This window comes from Panthera pardus, unplaced genomic scaffold (assembly GCF_024362965.1).
Source record: "Panthera pardus isolate Hobbes unplaced genomic scaffold, ASM2436296v1 HiC_scaffold_15, whole genome shotgun sequence".
Taxonomy (NCBI): Eukaryota; Metazoa; Chordata; class Mammalia; order Carnivora; family Felidae; genus Panthera; species Panthera pardus.
In genome coordinates, this window is record NW_026526710.1 from 14,071,791 (window position 1) to 14,088,093 (window position 16,303).

Consider the following 16,303-nt stretch of genomic DNA (forward strand, 5'->3'; position numbering starts at 1 on the left):
GGTAGAGAGAGACAGAGACACAGGATCCAAAGCAGGCTCCAGGCTCTGAGCTGTCAAGCGGGGCTTGAACTCAAGAACTACGAGATCATGACCTGAGTCAAGGTTGGCACTCAACTGACTGAGCCACCCAGGCACCCCAACAGTGCTCTTATTTTATTGGAAGCAGAACAGTATGGTAACAAAATTACAAGTTTTTAACGTCCTGGCAGAGCTATCTATTAGTTTTATAACTAATAAAAGTTACTTTTCTGTACCTTCTTTTCCTATTCTTTCACATGAGATGATAGTACTTAGGTGTATGGCTGCTTCAAAGGTTAAATGAAAAGCAGATCTGTAAAATAATTAGCAATACAATGCCTAGTTCTCAGTAAGGGCAACCCTTCCCCACAGTGATTTTGTCACTCCTCAGGATATTTGGAAAGCCTCTTCCATCCCTACAGAGTCTGTGGCACAACCTCTGGAATAATCTTAATGCTGATGCTCAAGAAATCTAGTTTGGGTTGTTTTGTTTTGTTTTGTTTTGTTTTGTTTTGTTTAGCGTTTCAAGGAGGGGAGGTTGAAGGAAGATTTTATTTTTGAAAAACCAAAAACAAGAAAAATTAACTCAAAGCTAAGTTATTGGGTGATCAAATTTGAGATGTTAGCAAAGTGTGTCAATAAAATTTGGGTTGTAGACGGACCCTGAAAGCAACTCCGGAACAGAGAATTTCCAGAGAAGTGTTGAACAAAAACAGCGTTTGTGTAATCAGTTTCAGATAGATAAGTTCTTGTATGTTTAAATGTCAGCTTTATTTTATTATAATCATACCTCATTTCTGTGGAAAGTGATGCAAAACAGCATTGATAATAGAGACTAGCAGAGTGTGAAGAGAAAATAAAACTGTAGCAAATACATAGAGGCCGTCCTACTGGCATAGAGTTAATTAAAATGTTTAAAAATTCTATCTTTATATACAACTCAAGCCTGGGTACAAACAATTTTAAAAGTCACATTTCTAAATCTAACTATAGTAAGACCTATTACATTATCTCAGAGCAGAACAGTCCTACTTTGTCTTCAACTCAGTATGCCTTCAAATGAAGATACCTTTCTCTTTTTAAAAAAAACTTTTTTAGTAATTAATTTATTTAGAGAGAGACAGAGAGTGAGTGGGGGAGGGGCAGAGAGAAGGAGAGAGAGAGAATCCCAAGTAGGCTCCACAAGCTCAGCACAGAGCCTGATGTGGGGCTCAAACTCGTGAACCACGAGATCATGACCTGAGCTCAAACCAAGAGTCAGATACTTAACCAACTGAGCCACAGGCACCCTGTGGTTACTAACATCCTTCTTTCAGCTTCCCAGACTTAAAAAAACTTCAGTGTAGGGGCACCTGGCTGGCTTAGTAGATGGAGTACGTTCCTCTTGATCTCAGGGTTGAGTTCAACCCCCACATTGGGTGTAGAGATTACTTATAAATAAAATATTACCCCCCCCAAAAAAAAGAAAGAAAAGAAAAGAAAGAAAGAAAACTTAAGTCTGATTCTTATTTCTTTTTCAAATCATTTTTAAAGTTTATTTATTTATTCTGAGAGGGAGCGACAGACTGAAAGCAGGGGAGAGGCAGAGGGAGAGAGAATTCCAAGCAAGCTCCACACTCAGCACGGAGCCCAGGGTGGGTCTCGATCCCACAACCATGAGATCATGACCTGAGCTGAAATCAAGAGCCGGTTGCCCAACCGACTGAGCCACCCAGGTGCCCCCTGATTCTTTTTTCTTACATTAAACCTGTTACTATCCTTTCTGCCTTTGAAATGTCTTGCATTCTGCCCCTTTTTCAGTCTTACTTTATCCACCATCATCACCTTCTTTGCTGGAGCTGGCCTGGATCACCGTATTCTCTAGGAAGCTCATTTCTCTGATTTCTTTTGTCTCCTAATAGAGCTGTTTTAGATTATTTTTCCTAAAATAACACTCCCATCGTATGTATGTATTTGTTACAAGACCTAACACATTGATTTATAAGTAATTATTTATGAGGTACTGATTTGAGTACCCGAGTACCCGTCTCTGCTTGGATTTTGATATCTTTGAAAGCAGGAACTATGTTACTTATCTGTGCCAACAGTGCTTATTACACAGCGGTATGGCCCCAATTAAGTTATTTACCTACTCTGTGCTTCATTTTCTCATCTGTAAAATGGTGAGAATAGTATCTATCCCAAAGCTCTGCTGCATTAAAAGAGCATGCATGTGTGTATCAAAAGGTAGCTTTTGTGTTATGATAGCTTTTGTGTATGGTTGCTTTTGCATTATTGGAGCACTCAAAAACAGTTACAGCTTTCTTATTTGAGGCAAACTCCTTTTTTCCTGACTCTTGAGGGTCTCTGTTTTCTGGACCACCTTATCTCTCCAGGTTGGTCTCATTGTCCCCCAACATAATCTCCCATCTCCCCATTAGGTCACACTCCTTTTTGTCCAGCCAATGCTCGGTGCTATTTACCATACCATTTCCATCCTGGAGCATCCTGCTCCTTCCACTGTCCCCTTGCAAACCCCACCCATCCTTTAAGGTCCTCAGGAACTCTCTCCTCCTGTGTGAGGTCTTCACCAGAAGTCCACCTTACACCCACCTTTTTCTTCTGAGCTGCTCTGGCATTTGCAGTTTGTATCTCAGTTTATGTACTTAATACTGTAGTTTCTTATGTTTATTTTGTCTCTCCAAAAAGAATATAGGCTCCTAGACGATAAGGAGTATATTATATTTCTTTCATATTCTCTACTATCCATGGCATTGTTCTGGGGTTGTATTCATTCATTTAATAAGCTTTTTTAATGCATATTTAATGACTCTAGTAGGCAGTGGGATATGATATTAATAAGAGATGCCTCCATTCTAATGGGGAGGTAGAGATATAAATATTCAGGATTTTCTATGGTCAGTGCTAAGGAAGATTTTAGAGCAGATGATTAATGCTCAGATCTATTAATTAGGTAAATCACAGATCTGAGCAGAGGGTGAGCTGGGTGGGTGACTGGAAGCAAGGGCTTCCAGTTTAGAGCATTAGCTGTGGCATGACAAAGGCCTGAACTTAGCACTGTACGTAGAGAGGGTGAATTTAGGAAATATTGTGGGAATAAAAGGGATTTGTGACCACTCAAATACAGAATATGGAGGATAGAAAATACATCCAAGATAACTCAGGCTTCTCACTTGAACATTAGTTTGATGGTGAAACCGTTTGGGAAACAAGAGCCATGAGGGGGGGAAAAAAGCAAATTTGGAGATTTAGATACCTATGGAACCTCCAAAGAGATACCCTGTGATCTGGAGTAAATAGTGGTGGTTGAATCCATGGGAGTGGAAGAGAGCACCTGGACACAGGATGCAGAAAGATGAGAGGTTGAAAGTGACTGAGACAGCAATGTTCACAGAAGTCAGAGGAGATGCAGAAATGAGCAGGCCACTCAAGGTCAGAGTGCCAAGCAGTTGTTAATGCTCCAGGGGTCAATTCACAAGTGTGTATTGAATTTAGAGTTTGGGAGAGCACTGAAATGGGCTAAGCTGTCCCTAGCAGTTCAATATATAGTGGCCAAAATGAATTGAATAGGGAGAAGGAAGGGCCAACTGTGAGGATAAACGTTCAATAAGCTTGGAATGACAAGAAGGAGAAAGAACAGTTCATTGAGGATGAAATCTGGCTATTTGAAAAAATGAAGCTCTTTTGAATGTTTTTTGTGAAAAAAAAGGGAAGGAGCCAGAAGGTGGAGAAGGCAGTGTCTGTTGTGTGCTGGGCTATCTACAAACCCTTTCACACATTCTTTGTTTCCATTCTCATCATCACCCTTGAAGTGGGGTCTCCTGTCCACTTGACATATGGGGCTTGGCATGGCTAACTAACTTACCCAGAGGGGTGAGGATTTGTTGGACTACAAAGACCAAATACTTTCCACCACATGTTACTGTTTCCAGGCCTTTCTCACTCCTTTAAAATTTGTTGGTTCAGATTTAGACGGAGGTGGGAAGGAATGGGGCCAATGTCACTGTATAGAGACTGCCTCAGGAGCAGTAAGAATACTATCGCCATGACAAGAGGCAGGATGTAAAGAAGAATCTGAACAGAGTAAGGCCTGGAGATGGACACAGGGAGCTGAGGGGACATACCAAGCCTAAGTTGATCGTCTCCTAAGAAGGGGGAGCAGAAGAGGGTAGAGCGAAGATATAAAACACTAACTGGATGATTGACAATTAGAAATCATCACTGAATAGCAGTGTTTAAAGTACTTTGGTAAAAGAAGGGAAAGTTGGTTAAAGATTTTAAAGATTTTTTTATCCTATCTGAAAATGCTTTCACTTTCTTGGGATTTAAAAAAAGGAGAAAGCAAAAAGGAGCCAAGTTAAAAAAAAAAAACAAACAACTTTCTAAAAAGGGGTAGGAAGAATTAGAGGATCACTATATGGTAGAAAAACTATATGAAAGTATTTTTATGTTTATATAAATTTAAGTTCCATTCCTTAAAGAATAAGTGATAAAATATCAAAGAACTCCAGATTCTTAAGATGATGCAGAGAACCCAAGGCCTTCTGATATAACAGAGAACACTGAACCCTGGTGTGAAGAGCCTTCCTCGAATCCTGGCTTTGTCACTAGGTAATTCCCATCATCCTCTAGGTCTGTTTTCTCAGCTGCAAAATCTAGGGGTTGATCTATGATATCTGAAGTGCTTTTGAGCTCGGAATAACTGTGCTGGTGTTTGGATGCAGCATAACATAATAGTTAGGAGCACAGACTTTGGGAGTCAGGATGCTACAGTATCTCAGCACCTCACACCCAAGTTGTACAACAGTAGGCAAGTGATTAGCCTCTCTGGGCCTCAGTTTCCTTATCTGTCAACTAGGGATACTAATAGTGAGTAACCTACTAAGCGGTTATGAGGATTCAATGAAAAAAATCTATAAAAAGTGCCTGAGAAAAGTAAGTACTAGAGAAATAGAAGCTATTATAGTTATAGCCTGTTATAGATGCTGTTATTCTGATACTCTTGCCACCACTGAGATCACACAGTTGCACCTACGTGTGGTTGCAAGGAACAGAAGGTAAATGGAATTAACCAATTGGAGTGTGCCAGGTTCCCCTTTTGGGAAAGGAATGAAAGGAATCTTCAAAGATCTGAATGGTCAGGACCTCTGAGTTATGATTCAGCCACAGTCAACTGTCAAATTTTCCCACAGCTCAGTGGAAAGTCACTGAAGACTCCGTGAAAACAGTGCCACCCCTCCTTCAGTGTTTCTCTGCTAGGACATGCTGCTGACTCTGGAAGTCTGACTGGATCAGTGTTCCAGCAGGGAGAGGATAGGATCTAAGCAGGCTTGGTAGATTTACCAACCCAAGTACTAAGCATCTGCAAGTGCTTCTGATGTGCCAACAGTGTTGCAAGTCTCAAGCCTGTGAGACTTTGTTGTCACCCAACTGTGGGGCACCATTGTTGTGGGTGTATGGATTGTTTTTCCAGGCAGGAACAATGATGTAGTGAGGGTCACAGTTTCTTTCAGAATTTGGAATCTCAGGTCTCCATTCCCTGTGCCTTTCTCTGTGTGTAAAGTTAAGATTATGGACACCACCTTGAGAGAGAGCACATATTAGTGATAGTCACTAAGATTTTAAAGTTTTCTCAAATTACCCCAGCAGATGGGGTGCCTGGGTGGCTCAGTCATTTAAGCGCCTGACTTTGGCTCAGGTCATGATCTCAAGCCTTGAAGGCTAGTGAGTTCAAGCCTTGTGTTGGGCTCTGTGCTGACAGCTCAGAGGCTGGAGCCTGCTTCTGATTATGTGTCTCCCTCTCTCTCTGTCCCTTCCCTGCTCGCACTCTGTCTGTCTGTCTCTCTCTCTCAAAAGTAAATAAACATTAAAAAAATTTTTTTAAATTACCCCAGAATTAATGTCCATTAATGTAACTGGACACAGTTTAAACAAAAGTGGAAACACTCACACATTTGCTTATAGTTCTAACATCTTTTGAAATCTTCTTATGTCACTTTCTCAAATTTGAGTTCATGATCCCTTTTGTTGAGTGTTTCTCCCCCTTCCTCTTTTTAGTCTTGCAGAGGAAACCTGCAGCTAGTCCTGCCCTGTGATGTTCAAGTAACTGTTGGTGACCTGCTAAAGCTCTTTTTACTTCTTATGTTTGCACTTTCAAGAGTGGACATGGTATGGTGCAAAGCTAGTTTGGATTTTTCCCTGCATTGAGGCCTACTCAATACAGGAATAGACTTTAAAACCTAGGTCTTTTGTCTAGGTGGGAACTTCTTATAGCTGACTCAGGACCAGATCCTAGATGCCATTCACCAGACATTGGTCATCATAACACACCTTTTAATAGCATTTTAGGGGCCCTGGCATCTTCACTCTGAAAATTTCTGCTCTTAGCCTCACCATTTCTCTGTGTACTTTTTTGTCTTTAGGTAGATCACTAGGGTCTCTGCCCTTTCCAGAATAATCTACTCCATGGTATTTGAAATGACATACAACATCTTTATAGATAAAGATACTGAAGCCCAAAAAAAGATAATTGACTTGCCCAAGTTCATACACACATTAATAGAGGTCAAGCCCAGAATGCTGACTTCTCTGGATCCTGCTCTGTACTGAATCTGTTAAATTAGTGAGCATCTGGGGTGCCTGGGTGGCTCAGTCGGTTGAGCGTCCGACTTCGGCTCAGGTCACGATCTCGCGGTCCGCGGGTTCGAGCCCCACGTTGGGCTCTGGGCTGGTGGCTCGGAGCCTGGAGCCTGCTTCTGATTCTGTGTTTCCCTCTCTCTCTGCCCCTCCCCCGTTCATGCTGTGTTTCTCTCTGTCTGAAAAATAAATAAACGTTAAAAAAATTAAAAAAAAAATTAGTGAGCATCTTCTTTTAAAGGAGGGGTTAGGATGAGTGAAGGGAATGAGACTCAGTGAAGAAAGGATAGGGCTGAAGCATAGAACCCAGGCAGAGAGAGGGCTCTGGTTAAGCAGAAGGCCCAGGCAAGCAGTGGGTAACTGGTTATAGGTGGTTAGAGGAGATGCCACAGGGTAAGAAAAAGGCACAGAGAGAGTTGAGAGACCACCACTGCTTGTCCTACTTGAAAATCTCACCCAGCCAAACAGATACAAATACCCCTCTAGAACTTACTATTTCTACAGCTGTGAAATAACTGCTGCTTATCTTTCCTCCAGGAGATTCCTTGGAATGAAACCAATGGGAGATCAGGGTTTGGGAGAGTCTCATCAGAGCAGATGGGCCAGCAGCAGCCAGAAAGCTTGTTGCCTTTGGCTGAGAGCACCATCCTGGATCTGACGTCTTGTGAGTAAACCCCAGCAGGCTCAGCCTTAGGCCAGAGTGAAGTTGGCCTGCTTCTCCTTGAAGAGGAACCTAATGTACTCCCACATCTTCCCTCCCCTCTTGTTGATGTGAAAATCACATTCCCAGAGAGCTCTTCAACTTAAAGCCATGTTGCCCATTAACAGCCCTTGGGAGGATGGCTTCTTAGTGCTTTTGGTCCCTTGGTATATTTGAAAGTATGCTGCATGAATGATCAGGAGGCCTGGGTTCTGGTTCTTACCCAACCACAGTTTTTCTTGGGGCCTTAAGCAAATTTTTCCTCCCTAGGCCACAGTTTTTCCTAGCTATAAGGTTGTTTATAATAACGATAGTTTCCATTTAGGAAATATTCATTTTTATGTGCAACATATAATTTCATAGAATTCTTTCAATAATCAGTCCTATGAGATAGGCACTGTTATTGTCCCATCTTACAGATAAGAAAACTGAGGCTTAAGAATTCTCATCCCCTAAACATCCTATTCAAATCTCTAGCCCCCACCCCTGGCCAACACTCCTTTCTCTGCTTTATTTTAGCTATAGCACTTAGTTCCACATGAAATACTATATATTTTACTTTTTTGTTTGCCCTTTCCCCCTACAAAACTGTAAGCTCCATTAAGGAATGGATTTTGTCTTTATGTTGTTGTTGCTCATTTGCTGTGTTTCCAGGGCTTAGAATAGCGCCTGGCACATGGTAGGCACTCAAATATTGGTTGAATGAATAAAATGGATGAATGATTTCTTGGTAGGAGTATAAATTGGACTCTATAGAAGTCAATTTTGCAATGTTAATTTTCTTTTTTTTTTAAGAAAAAGCTCCACACTGGGTATATCCAACATGGGGCTTGAACTCATGACCCTGAGATCAAGAGTCAGATGTTTAACCGACTGAGCCACCCAGGCACCCCTAGAGAATATACTCTTATGGTACACTTGTTTTTTTCTTTGTTTTTTGTTTTTTATGTGTTTTTTTTAGTGGATACACATTTTTATTTTTATTTATGTATTTAATTTGGCACACTATTGTCTTTTAAGTTTCCTTTTTCAGCAATCTTACTGAGATACAAGTCACATATCATATCATTCACCCATTTAAATCATTTATATTCGTTTATTAAAAAAATTTTTTTAGTGTTTATTTTTGAGAGAGATAGAGCATGAGCGGGAAGCGCAGAGATAGAGGGAGATACAAAATCTGAAGCAGGCTCCAGGGTCTAAGCTGTCAGCAAAGATCACAATGCGGGGCTCAAACCCATGAACTGCAGGATCATGACCTGAGCTGAAGTCAGAGGCTGTTTTTTTTTTTTTTTTTAATTTTTTAAATGTTTATTTATTTTTGAGAGGGAGAGAATATGAGCAGGGGAGGGGCAGAGAAAGACACAGACACAGAATCTAAAGCATGCTCCAGGCTCTGAACTGTCAGCATAGAGCCCAACACGGGCTCAAACTCACCAGCCATGAGATCATGACCTAAGCCAAAGCTGGATGCTTAACTGACTGAGCCACCCAGGTGCCCCCTCCATTTAAATTATTTAATTCAGTGGTTTTGCTATATTACATTATTAATTTTTTTTAATTGTGGTAAAATATGTATAATATAAAATTTTCCATTTAAACCATTTTAAGCATATAATCAGCAGCATTAATTACATTCACAAAGTTGTACAACCATCACTACCTTTTCCAAAACTTTTTTACCCCCCAAACAAAAACTCTGTAACCATCATAATAGTCTTTTGTAATGTTTGATTTTTAAAAATCTATGCATGTGTTACTTTTTTATTCTAAACACTAATTTAAAAAAGAAAGTAAGTCAGGCTTAGAAATTTAATAACTTGTCCAAAATTCCATAGCTCAAAAACAAAAAAAAAAAACAAAACAAAAAATTCCATAGCTCATATTCCGTGGCAGCAACCACCAGTTTAAAAATGAAATAATAAAAATTCTTACAAGAATCAGATTTTAATCATCTTTCTGGTTACTGTAAGGGGTGTTAGATATAATCTAACCCCTTCGTTTTACAAATGAGATAACAGACTCAGAAGTAAGATAGCCATCCCAAGTCAGGATGTGCATCAGAAGCAGGCCTCCTAATCTAAGGGATGGTGTTCAGAGTGGGTCACAGAAGAGGTCTCTTGCCCTTGACAAAAAGTGAGGCTTGAATCCCTCCTGCCCAAAAGGGATTTAAGAATCTCCCACTTTAGATCATTCTTGTATGTACCCTGTACCATACTGCCTTACTCATAGGGGATAAGGCCATTGTACCCTGATACCATTGTTTCTGTTCATCTGAAACCATGTAGCAAACCTTTAGCACATATCTCAATTTTTACTTCCAAGAAAATGTCTGATTCCCCTAGCACATCCAAATCCCCACTTGATTCTTAACTCTTATGAAACATTATTATTTAAAGCACATAATTAGCAATCAGAGAATGATGTGAGACATTTTATAGCTATGTCAATTTATGAATCCATTCTGCCCACTAGTGTAAACTCCGGGAAGACAGGAATTGGGAGGTTGATTCCTCGTAGTAGGTACACAATAGATGGTTGATTGGGTTAATTGAGCTGAAAAATAGCTATGGTATGAGATATGAATTTGGGGGGTTTTGTTTTTGGTTTTTGAGATGTAACTTGTTCAAAGGGTTCCTCTGTGCTTCCCAGAAGAGATGCCTACTAGATCACAGAACGTTGAAATTGATGGAGGTTGTGACTATTCCATCCCCTGGTCACCAAGAACCAAGTATGATCCTTCCTTTGTCATACTTATCTTGGCATCAATAACACCCTCATTTATGTGATTGCTTACAGTTCCCCCTCTCCTCTACCCCCAATAGACTAGAAGTTCCACAAGAACATAGACCATATCTGTCTTCGCTCACCATTGTATCCCTAGCACCAAGCCTAGTACATAGTAGGTATTCAAGAAATATTAGTTGAAGGAATGAATGAATGAATGAATGAATGAATATATCACCTTGTTTTATAGATGAGAAAACAGAGGCACAAAGAGGTGTGGTTCTTAATGACAAAGCTACGATAAGTCTTTTAGTTTTCCTTTGTGTTCTCTCAGTATTGGAATTGGAAAATCTTGGAGTCTAGTGTCTTTCATTTTACAAATGGGAAACTGAGGCCTAGAAAGGGGAAGTACTCACTCAAGTTCACAGAAGAAAGTACTGGCAGAACCAGGCCTAGAACTCAGGTCTCCTGACTCCCAAGCTAGTGCTCGTTCTTTGTAAAGACATAGAAAAAACAAAGCTGGATTGGGCTTATTGCCAGGCCCCTGCAGGAGGTCACATAGCCAAGCAGCTCTCAGAGTTCTTGTCTATTCTTAGCCTGAACTCTTAGTGACTCTGGTCTTCAGCAGCCTTTTTCCCCCTTTTTCCTTTGCATTTGGTTTTTTTTGTGTATATGTGGTGCATGTTTTAAATAAATGGTGCTACGTGTAGGAAATGGTCTTCAGCACAGTCCTTCTACAGAGGCCCTGAAAAGAATAAACGTGAGAGAGGGGCCCTGAGAAAACAATTGGCTTCCCTCCTCTGAAGTGACCCCAGTGCCCCAGAGCCACTCTCTGTTGCTTCTCACAACTGCCAACAGGTTAAGCTCCTCACACAATAAGAAGGAAATCACTAGAAAGAATTTACAAGGAGAATTGGCTGTCAGTATGGGCTGCTGATGCCTCACTTTGATGAAGACCAAAAATTAGTTCTTCCCAAGCTGTGGTGCCTTTTCTTTCTTTCATTTTTTTTTTCTTTCTTTCTTTCTTTTTCTTTTTGGCTGTGGTCCCTTTTCTAATTTCTGCCTCAACTTTCCACCTATAAGACATTTATCAGCCACCAAAAGTGAAATAGGGGCACCTGAGTGACTCTGTTGTTTGAGTGTCCGACTTCAGCTCAGGTCATGATCTCCTGGTTTGTGAATTCGAGCCCCGCATCAGACTCTGTGCTGTCAGCCTGTCAGTGCACAGCCTGCTTTGAATCTTCTGTCCCCCTCTGTATGCCCCTCCCCCCACTTGCGCTCTCCCAAAACTAAATAAACATTTAAAAAATGAAATAAAACTCCTTTCTTTTAAAAAAATTTTTTTAAATGTTTATTTTTGAGAGAGAGAGAGAGAGACAGAGTGTGAGCGGGTGAGGGGCAGAGAGAGAGGGAGACACAGAATCTGAAGCAGGCTCCAGGCTGTGAGCTATCAGCACAGAACCTGACAAGGTGCTCAAACTCAGGAACGGTGAGATCATGACCTGAGCCAAAGTCAGTCACTTAACCAACTGAGCCACCCAGGTGCCTCAAAAGCTCCTTTCTGATACAAAATTCTAGCCTCTTAAAACCTCCTTCTCTACCTTGCCAAATACTTATTCTGAGCAAGTAATTTAAGCAGCTACCGACTTTGGTTATTTGGAAAGGACCAGAAACAGAAGATAGAAAGTAGCTAATATTTCAAAAGTATAAATGACCAATGAGAAGTTGGTCTACATCAAGTTCAAAGGAGGCAGAATTTACTCTGGGCTAGGCTAGGTCAAAGAAAATTCAGGGGAGCAATTTGAACTAGGTCTTGTGTGTAGTTATCTACTGTTGTATAACAAATTACCCCATTTTGTGTATTAGTGTCTATTGCTGAGTAACAATAGTGTCTATTGCTGAGTAACTACCTCAAAACTTAGTAGCTTAAAACAATAAATATTATGTCACAGTTTTTGTGGGTTAAGAAACCAGGTGCAGCTTTGCTGGCCACTCTGGCTCAAGGTTTCTCATGAAATTGCAGTCAAGCTTCCCAGACTAAAGGCTGAACAGGGGGGTAGAGGAAAAAACAATTTCAAGTTCACTGAAGTGGTCATCGGAAGGCCTCAGTCCCTCATAACATAGGCCTCTCCACAGTGCTGGCTTCCCTTAAGAGAGACCAAGATGGAAGCCTCGGTCCTTTTGTAACCTAGTCTCACAAGTGATATCCCGTCACTGTTGTTGATTCTTTTCATTAGAAGCAAGTCACTAAGTTCAGCCCACATACAAGTGTGTGAATACCAAGAGGCAGAGATCACTGGGGAGCCATCTTAGGGGCTACTACCACACCTTGCTGGATGGATAGGATTTAAATAGGCATAGAAAGCAATCTAGGTAGGGAATAAGAATGAAAGTACAGAGCTTAGAAGGGTTTGACTGGCGTGATTTGTTTGGAGCAAGGCATATGAGGAGGAGTGTAGAAGGTAACTAGAGAGGTTGACTGGGCCCAGACTGAAATGGATTCTTAATTTTTAATTTTTTTTTTTTTTTTTTTATTTTAGAGGGAGAATGAGAGCATGGGGGAGAGGGGCAGAGGAAGAGAGAGAGAGAATATCCCAAGCAGGCTCCATGCTCAGCGCAGAGCCCAATGCAGGGCTCGATACCCAACCCTGAGATCATGACCTGAGCAGAAATCAAGAGTCAGACGTTCAACCATCTTGAGCCACCCAGGCGCCCCTAACTGAATTTTTAAATGCCAGGCCATAGAGTTTCATTTTTATCCTCATGCTCTTATCTATATTTTCCCACTCAACTGTAAGCTCTATAGGAACAGGAGCTATGTCTATTGTATTCTTATTGTATCTATGATTTAGAATAGAAGTGGGCATGTAGTAAGTGATTAAGAAAATTTGTTGAATGAGTAAACCTATTAAGTTAATGTGTGAGGAGTAATGCAGAGTTACCAGATTTGTCTTTTTAATTCTGATGGAATTCAACCTCAAAAGAAGCCCATGGGGCATCTGGGTGGCTCAGTCAGTTAAGCATCTGACTCTTGATTTCTGCTCAGGTCATGATCTCACAGTCCATGAGATAGCCCCACGTCTGGCTCTGCACTGACAGCAGGGATCCTGCTTGGGATTCTTTGTCCCCATCTCTCTCTGCCCCTCCCCCGCCTCAAAATAAATAAATAAACATAAAAAATAAGAAGTCCACATAATTACTTTTGGAGTTCCCAACCAAGATTTAAACTTTGTCTCCTATTTCTAAGGTATCATTATTTCAATTACCCAGCACATAACAAAGAGGAAAGTTAAGTTTTAATCATGGACCTACATCCTTCCCTTGGACTACAAGCTCTTTAAACAGCTTATCATTCTGTTAAGCTTCAGAATCTTGGCATACAGGCAAAAGAAGGCAAACTTGGTGTCTAAGAGCAGACAAAGCCGGTTTCCATTGACTCAGCAATTCAGGAACATAATCCACAATTAGACAGGACAAGCTCCTAACAGGGTCCTGACCACCAGCCGCATTGCCTGCTCCCCTTGCTGGCTGGCCAGAGTGCCTCTAGGAACCATTTTTGTGCATTATTCTTCAGTATGAAGGGAGAATTTGTTCTGGGGAAGGGAGTAAAGGAATCAAAACTGTTTAGGTGAGCGTTCTAGTTTGCTAGAGCGGCCAAAACAAAATACCACAGACTGGGGGGCTGAAACAGCAGAAATCTATTTCTCACAGTTCTGGAGGCTAGAAGTCCAAGATCAAAGTGTCAGCAGGTTTGGTTTCTCCTGCGTCCTCTCTCCATGGTTTTACAGATGGCCACCTTCTTGTTGTGTCCTCCCATGGCCTTTTCTCTGTGAGCATACATCCCTAGTTGTCTGTTCCTCATTTTATAAGGACACCAGTACTATTGGATTAGGGTTCCATGCTTGACCTCATTTAATCTTAACCACCTCTTTAAAGGCCCTGTCTCCAAACACAGTCCCATTAGGGGTTAGGATTTCATCATAAGAATCTGGGGTGGCGGGGGGTGGGGGGCACAATTCAGTCCATAACAGTGGACAAGGTTTATTATACATGGGCCTCCTGTCACCTCATCCATGCTGTTCTAAAGGAATGATAATCTCCCATTTGCAGAGATGGTGATCAATAATTCTTAAAAATTCTTCACATCCACTGTCTCACGTGACATTACAATAGCCTCCAAGAAAACAGAGGTGGTGGTGTTACCTCTCCTCTACAGATGAGAAAACCACCCAGATGAGGGTTCACAGGTTCATCCAATCACAAAGTCTAGAATCCAGTTTCTGGCTCCTGAACCAGTCTCCTTAATGCTCTGCCTTGGGATTATCTGCTCTTGACCATTCAGGAGCAGCCTCTGCAACATCCCTCCCTAGATTCTAACTGCCCATGTTTTCTTCCTCCTGCCCTCCTTTATCAAAACTTACCCACCTTTCAAGGCCCTTCCATTTGATTTTCAAAGTGACATTCAAAGTGAATAATCCATGTTGATTTGTTAGTGAGAGATTAATTAGGAGGGATCCTGGCCAATCAGATTAACAATCTATATTTTATAGCTTGCAAAATATTTTCTTCACATACCACATCTAACTTACTTCCATGCTAACCAAAATTCTATGAAGTAGATGCTATTATTAGCCCTGATTTTTAGAAAAAGAAGCAGCCTCAGACATTAGAGAGTCAGCCTAACAGGCAAGTAGCAGAGGTAGAACTTGAACCAAATACTGTGTGCTCTTTTGACTGTGTCTTGTTCCACTGCCAAACTTTGCCAGTTTGCTTAGAGTAGTATTTTGTTGCACAGATGTTTTCCTCTAAATATCCCAAGATGTGGCTCCTTCCCTTCCCTGTTGAATCTGTGCTGACCTACCCTCTGTTGAGCTCCCACATTGTTGGGACTTGAGTCCAGTTCCATTCCTATTTAGCTGGGGCAACCACAAAGACCTTTTTTCCTTTTTGCTAGGCTTTTGTTTTTTCTTCACCTGTAGTTAATTTCATTGGCTGGGGTCATTTTCCAGTTTGAAGAGTCTAATGAACTGTCTTTATCTTCTATTTCACTCATCCAACAAATAGGTATTGAAAACCTGCAATGTACCAGGCAGTGTGCTAGGTACTTTTTTCCTTTTTTTCATTTCTTTTTAATACAAATTTGGATCTTTGGGTGTGTCCTGCCAACAAAAAACAACAGGGAAAAAAACCCCCAAAGAATGAAAAATAAGAAAGAACAAACCTCCCCTCAAAAGGTTCTTCTTGGGGCACCTGGGTGGATCAGTCGGTTAGGTGTCCAACTCTTGGTTTTGACTCAAGTCATGATCCCAGGGTTGGGTTGTGACATCGAGCCCCATGTCAGGCTCCATGCTGCGCATGGAGCCTCCTTAAGATTTTCCCTCTCTTCCCCTATTGCGCGCTCTCTCTGTCTCTCTCTCTAAAAAACAAAACAAAAAACAAGAACCTGATTCTTCTTTTCCCCCTTGCTCCCCTGCAAATTTGCATATCATGGGACTACAGCGGTTTTACAGAATGCAATATACAGGCCATGAAGAACAATATAGACACGGTCCCTGCCCTCAGGGAGTTTACTTTGTTACATGCCAGGAACAGAAGCTTGAAAGCATATAGTCAAGTCCTTTTACTGAAGAGAAAAGTGAGCCATGAGGGTAAGTTACTTATCCAGGGTCACAAAGCAGTAAGTGTCAGAGAGGGGATCTTGGAAGCTGGGTCTTTTCATTCCTAGCTTAGGGTGTTTTTCTTCCACATAATACGTTGTACTGAGATCTGGCCTCATGCTGTGCTGCCCGTGATGGTGGCTGCTGACAAGAGGACTCAGTCTCAGAAACTACTCCTATGGAGTCTCCATTTCAACATCCCGAAGCAGAAACTTTTCAGTTTTCACTAAAGACACAAGTGTACAAGAAACAAAGTCCAATGTTCCGGTTATGAACCAACCCATAAGCAGGACCTCCTTCTTGTTCTTGCTGCCAGAGCCAGAGTCTGTTTGTCACTAGCAGAGCGCATATTTTTCTGTCCCACTCACTACACTTCTATCCCTTGCTCTTCTCCAAATTAGGACTGAAGCTATAGATCTAAGCCCTGCATACTTGGTATTCTGTAGACAGTTATTCACAAAACCTTCACAGGATTTCTCAAGGTGAGATGCTGAGACTTAGTCTAAGTAACTTATTGAGGCAGCAGTAAGCACAGGTATGGGATTAGCCCCCATGTTACTTCCCT

The 16,303-nt window shown here is 41.3% G+C and overlaps 1 long non-coding RNA gene across 1 annotated transcript in view; it reads left to right on the top strand.

The window, feature by feature from the left end:
* LOC109277440 (uncharacterized) overlaps nucleotides 1–16,303 on the top strand; it is a 52,512-nt gene that overhangs the window by 11,102 nt on the left and 25,107 nt on the right. Inside the window, exon 2 of the long non-coding RNA XR_008422162.1 lies at nucleotides 7,192–7,318. This is a non-coding gene — a long non-coding RNA (uncharacterized LOC109277440). The remainder of the gene's footprint in view (nucleotides 1–7,191; nucleotides 7,319–16,303) is intronic.